The following is a 6,883-nucleotide window of genomic DNA, read 5'->3' as shown; positions in this document are numbered from 1 at the left end:
TCTAGAATTCACCTGTGAAGTCTTCTGTTTCTGGACTTTAGTTTGTTGATAGTTTTCTGTATATTACTGATGAAGTTTCATTACTGGTAATGGACTTTCATATTTTCTTTCTTCCTGCTTCAATCTTGGAGCTTGCACATTTCTAGGAATTTCTGCATTTCACCTAGATGTCCATTTCTAACCTATAATCATTTGTCACCCCATTTGCCTCCTGCCCTCAATCTTCTCCAGTATCAGGGCTTTTCCAGTGAGTCAGCTCTTTGTATCAGGTGGCCAAATTATTGGAGCTTCAATCAGTCCTTCCAATGAATATTCAAGGTTGATTTCTCCCATGGGTTCAGTTCAGTTCAGTTCAGTTCAGTCGCTCAGTCATGTCCAACTCTTTGCGACCCCATGAATCACAGCACGCCAGGCCTCCCTGTCCATCACCATCTCCTGGAGTTCACTCAGACTCACGTCCATCGAGTCCGTGATGCCATCCAGCCATCTCGTCCTCTGTCGTCCCCTTCTCCTCCTGCCCCCAATCCCTCCCAGCATCACTCTTTTCCAATGTGTCAACTCTTCACATGAGGTGGCCAAGGTACTGGAGTTTCAGCTTTAGCATCATTCCCTCCAAAGAAATCCCAGGATTGATCTCCTTCAGAATGGACTGGTTGGATCTCCTCGCAGACCAAGGGACTCTCAAGAGTCTTCTCCAATACCACAGTTCAAAAGCATCAATTCTTCAGCGCTCAGCCTTCTTCACAGTCCATCTCTCACATCCATACATGACCACAGGAAAAACCATACCTTGACTAGACGGACCTTAGCTGGCAAAGTAATGTCTCTGCTTTTGAATATACTATCTAGGTTGGTCATAACTTTTCTTCTAAGAAGCAAGCATCTTTTAATTTCAGGGCTGCAGTCACCATCTGCAGTGATTTTGCAGCCCAGAAAAATAAAGTCTGCCACTGATTCCACTGTTTCCACTGTTTCCCCATCTATTTCCCATGAAGTGATGGGATCAGATGCCATGATCTTTGTTTTCTGAATGTTGAGCTTTAAGCCAACTTTTTCACTCTCCACTTTCAGTTTCATCAAGAGGCTTTTTAGTTCCTCTTCACTTTCTGCCATAAGGGTGGTGTCATCTGCATATCTGAGCTTATTGGTATTTCTCCCGGCAATCTTGATCCCAGCTTGTGTTTCTTCCAGGCCAGCGTTTCTCATGATGCACTCTGCATAGAAGTTAAATAAGCAGGGTGACAATATACAGCCTTGACGTACTCCTTTTCCTATTTGGAACCAGTCTGTTGTTCCATGTCCAGTTCTAACTGTTTCTCCTGACCTGCATACAGATTTCTCAAGAGGCAGGTTAGGTGCTCTGGTATTCCCATCTCTTTCAGAATTTTCCACAGTTTCTTGTGATCCACACAGTCAAAGGCTTTAGCATAGTCAATAAAGCAGAAATAGATCTTTTTCTGGAACTCTCTTGCTTTTTCCATGATCCAGCAGATGTTGGCAATTTGATCTCTGGTTCCTCTGCCTTTTCTAAAACCAGCTTGAACATCAGGGAGTTCGCGGTTCACGTATTGCTGAAGCCTAACTTGGAGAATTTGGAGCATTACTTTACTAGCATGTGAGATGAGTGCAATTGTGCGGTTGTTTGAGCATTCTTTGGCATTGCCTTTCTTTGGAATTGGAATGAAACTGACCTTTTCCAGTCCTGTGGCCACTGCTGAGTTTTCCAAATTTGCTGGCATATTGAGTGCAGCACTTTCACAGCATCATCTGTCAGGATTTGAAACAGCTCAACTGGAATTCCATCACCTCCACTAGCTTTGTTCGTAGTGATGCTTTCTAAGGCCCACTTGACTTCACATTCCAAGATGTCTGGCTCTAGATGAGTGATCACATCATCATGATTATCTGGGTCGTGAAGATCTTTTCTGTACAGTTCTTCCGTGTATTCTTGCCACCTCTTCTTAATATCTTCTGCTTCTGTTAGGTCCAGACCATTTCTATCCTTTACTGAGCCCATCTTTGCATGAAATGTTCCCTTGGTATATCTAATTTTCTTGAAGAGATCTCTAGTCTTTCCCATTCTGTTCTTTTCTTCTATTTCTTTGCATTGATTGCTGAAGAAGGCTTTCTTATCTCTTCTTGCTCTTCTTTGGAACTCTGCATTCAGATGCTTTTATCTTTCCTTTTCTCCTTTGCTTTTTGCCTCTCTTCTCTTCACAGCTATTTGTAAGGCCTCCCCAAACAGCCATTTTGCTTTTTTGCATTTCTTTTCCAGGGGGATGATCTTGATCCCTGTCTCCTGTACAGTGTCACAAACCTCATTCCATAGTTCATCAGGCACTCATCTATCAGATCTAGGCCCTTACATCTATTTCTCACTTCCACTGTATAATCATAAGGGATTTGATTTAGGTCATACCTGAATGGCTAATGATTTTCCCCACTTTCTTCAATTTAAGTCTGAATTTGGTAATAAGGAGTTCACGATCTGAGCCACAGTCAGCTCCTGGTCTTGATTTTGTTGACTGTATAGAGCTTCTCCATCTTTGGCTGCAAAGAATATAATCAATCTGATTTCGGTGTTGACCATCTGTTGATGTCCATGTGTAGAGTCTTCCCTTGTGTTGTTGGAAGAGGCTGTTTGCTATGACCAGTGCATTTTCTTGGCAAACCTCTATTAGCCTTTGCCCTGCTTCATTCCCCATTCCAAGGGCAAATTTGGCTGTTACTCCAGGTGTTTCCTGACTTCCTACTTTTGCATTCCAATGCCCTATAATGAAATGGACATCTTTTTTGGGTGTTAGTTCTCAAAGGTCTTGTAGGTCTTCATAAAACTGTTCAACTTCAGTTTCTTCAGCGTTACTGGTTGGGGCATAGACTTGGGCAACTGTGATATTGAATGGTTTGCCTTGGAGACAACAGAGATCATTCTGTCATTTTTGAGATTGCATCCAAGTACTGCATTTCAGACTCTTTTGTTGACCATGATGGCTACTCCATTTTTTCTGAGGGATTCCTTTCAGCAGTAGTAGATATAATGGTCATCTGAGTTAAACTCACCCATTCCAGTTCATTTTAGTTCGCTGATTCCTAGAATGTCAACGTTCACCCTTGACATCTCTTGTTTGACCACTTCCAATTTGCCTTGATTCATGGACCTAACATTCCAGGTTCCTATGCAATATTGTTCTTTACAGCATCGGATCTTGCTTCTATCACCAGTCACATCCACAAGTGGGTATTGTTTTTGCTTTAGCTCCATCCCATCATTCTTTCTGGAGTTATTTCTCCACTGATCTCCAGTAGCATATTGGGCACCTAATGACCTGGGGAGTTCCTTTTTCAGTGTCTTATCATTTTGCCTTTTCATACTGTTCATGGGGTTCTCGAGGCAAGAATACTGAAGTGGCTTGCCATTCCCTTCTCCAGTGGACCACATTCTGTCAGACCTCTCCACCATGACCCACCCGTCTTGGTGTGCCCCGCAGGCATGGCTTGGTTTCATTGAGTTAGACAAGGCGGTGGTCCTAGTGTGATTAGATTGACTCGTTTTCTGTGAGTATGGTTTCAGTGTGTCTGCCCTCTGATGCCCTCTTTCAACACCAGAGTGCCAGGCTGTGATGGCGCAGGAATGGCCAGGAGGAGCCACCCCGCATCTGAGGTCAGGGTGGCGGCCAGGAGGAGCTACCCAGTGTCCGAGGCCAGTGGCAGCTGGGAGGAGACACCCCACATGCGAGGTCAGGAGCGGCCAGGAGAAGCCACCTCGCATCCGAGGCCTGGGGCGGTGACTCTGAGAAGCCAGCCCAAGGCCAGGGGCGGCATCTGGGAGGAGGCACCAACGCCCGAGGCCAGGGCTGGTGGCCGGGAGGAGCAACCTGAGGAGCCTTGGCTGAGCAGGCACAGGAGGGCCTAGAGGAGCTATCCCATGTTGAAGGTCAGGAACGGCAGTGGTAAGGAGATACCCCTCGTCCAAGGTAAGGAGCAGCCGTGAAGAGATACACCACGCCCAAGGTAAGAGAAACTCCCATGGGTCCACGTTATTAAGTATTTGTGTGTTTTTCTCCTGTGAACCTGTCCCATGTCAAGTTAATTCTTAGACCAACCAGAAGAACCTAGAAGGGTAGTAAAAATTTCTGCCTCAACAGTAGCCAGTGATGATGTTCTGAGCTGCTCCTCATATTGGTGTTCTAGAAATGTTTCCAAAAGGCTTGCTGTAATAATTACCTGGATGAGGCACAAGGATCTGAAATATTTAACAATAAACTCACCTCTAAAGCCTCTGCCTTTTCCATTCTAAGTCAAGTTTTAGTGTCATGCTAAAATGCTGTAATATTTCAAACTTTAATATCTACATCTGTAAAATGGTGAAAATAATTTCCTACTTATAGAGGGTTATGAGGCTTATGATAATGGATATAAAAAGTTTAGCCCAGGGCCTGATACAGTGTTCATTCTTATTGCATAATAACTGTAGAAATAGTAGTAGTGGACGATTGCCATCTTCTTTACTTTTTTCCAAACAATTTTGCTTATTTGTTTCTCAAGCAAGAATGCAAGGCCACATTTATAAAAACTCTATCCTAATTATGTTTTATTTTTTTCTGGCATAGTAATTATCTGCTGTTTTTTAAATGTTTAGCTTCATAAATGCTGCATTACTCTACTTTACATGTTATAACCGTTTACATTTGATGTAAAGCTTCTTTCGTGCTCTTCATTTTGAGCTTCATAACTATCTTATGAGTCATGTAAGACAGATGCAAAATATTCATAATGCAAGGAAAGCGGATGAGAAGTTAAGTAAGTTGTCTTAGCTCACATAAGCAAGTAAATGACAGATTTTAGAAATGATTTTCTGATTATGTTGTGCTTTCCTTGGTGTATTAAGAACACATCATCTTTCTTCCATTTACACCTTTATTTAATTTCAATTTGATCTGTGAATACAGGCATTGGAAAAGCTGGAACAAAAGTAGCCAGTGTGGTTTCAGAAAGATGCACTTAATGATTTCCTCAATAATGATTTTGTCCTAGGCCCAAATGGGCTGTGATCATCCATAAAATAATTGGCTTACTGTGAAAGCCAAGCTCAATACCAAATGGAAAGTCTTGTCAATGCCTTCTAGACTGATGACTGATCTCCCTCAATAGCAGCATAAATATTTTTAAACTGCATGAGCATAACTATGTGTGTTCACATTTGTCTAGGCTATGTATACATATCTCATGAAGGAATTTAAAACCAGAGTTAGGGTTTGATTTTTCAATGTGTATGGACTCACTGTTAGATAAGACTGGCCTGGTTTTGTGTGTTGGGAAATTATGTGGCCTGAAAGAATATAAGCTGAAAAGAGCTGGTGCCTCACAAAGGACACCGGGTACAGAGAAGCAAGGATCATTTGCCAATAGGGTATTTTCTAGGTACCCCTTTGGTCTGGTATTATGTTCCTGTTTCATTCCAAGTATAAAGTAAAGAGCAGAATCTGTCACTCCAAAATCTGCCTCTTTGGCCTAAAGATTATTTTAGGCTACCTATTTTTTTTTAATTTTTTTAATTTAAATTTAATTTTTTAGAAACCACAGATATAGAAGAAGCTCTGAAAGCAAGTAAAAGTTACACTTGTGTAAGAGACATTTACATTTATAAGAGGATCTCCATTTATAAGGGTGTTTTCCTCCCTAGTCATCTAGAGGTGATGCTGGATGAAATCTCTAGATCTCTAGAATTTCTAGGTTCTCTAGAAACTCTTATCATTGGAAAAGTCTTGGACTTAAAGGAAAGGCAATGCCAAAGAATGCTCAAACTACTGTACGATTGTGCTCATTTCACGTGTGAGAAAGATAATGCTCACGATCCTTCAAGCTAGACTTCAACAATATGTGAACTGAGAACTTCCAGATGTACAGACTGGATTTAGAAAAGGCAGAGGAACCGGAGATCAAATTGCCAACATCCGTTGAATCATAGAAAAAAAAAAAAGAGGGAGGGGGGAATTCCAAAAAAGCATCTGCTTCATAGACTACAATGGAAACTTTGACTGTGTGGATCACAACAAACTCAGAAATTCATAAAGAGATGTGAATGCCAGACCACCTGACCTGCTTCCTGATAAACCTGTGTGCAGGTCAAGAAACAGCAGTTAGAACTGGACATGCAACAACAGACTGGTTCAAAACTGGGAAAGGAGTGCATCAAGATGTATTTTGTCACCCTGCTTATTTAACTTATATGCAGAGTACATCATGCGAAATGCTGGCCTGGATGAATCACGAACTGGAATCAAGATTGCCAGGAGAAATATCAATATCAGATATGCATATGATATCACTCTAATGGCAGAAAGTGAAGAGGAACTAAAGAACCTCTTAATGAGGGTGAAAGAGGAGAGTGAAAAAGCTGACTTAAAACTCCTCATTCAAAAAACTAAGACCATGGCGTCTAGTCTGATCACTTCATGGAAACAGTGGCAGATTTTATCTTCTTGAGCTCCAGAATCACTGAGGATGGTGAATGCAGCCATGAAATTAAAACATGCCTGCTCCTTGGAAGAAAAGGTATGACAAACATAGGCACTGTATTAAAAAGCAGAGATTTCATTTTGCTGAGGAAGCTCTGTCTAGTCAAAGCTATGGTTTTTCCAGTAGTCATGTATGAATGTGAGAGTTGGACATAAAGAAGGCTGAGCACTGAAGAACTGATGCTTTCAAATTGTGATGCTAAAGAAGACTCTTGAGAGTTCCTTGGATAGCAAGGAGATCAAACCAATCAACCCTAAAGGAAATCAACCCTGAATATTCATTGGAAGGACTGATGCTGAAGATGAAGCTTCAATACTTTGGTGACCTGATATGAAGAGCTGACTCACTGGAAAAGACCCTAATG

Source organism: Capricornis sumatraensis, unplaced genomic scaffold (assembly GCF_032405125.1).
Source record: "Capricornis sumatraensis isolate serow.1 unplaced genomic scaffold, serow.2 scaffold1, whole genome shotgun sequence".
Taxonomy (NCBI): domain Eukaryota; kingdom Metazoa; phylum Chordata; class Mammalia; order Artiodactyla; family Bovidae; genus Capricornis; species Capricornis sumatraensis.
Note: the sequence above shows the minus strand (reverse complement) of the source record.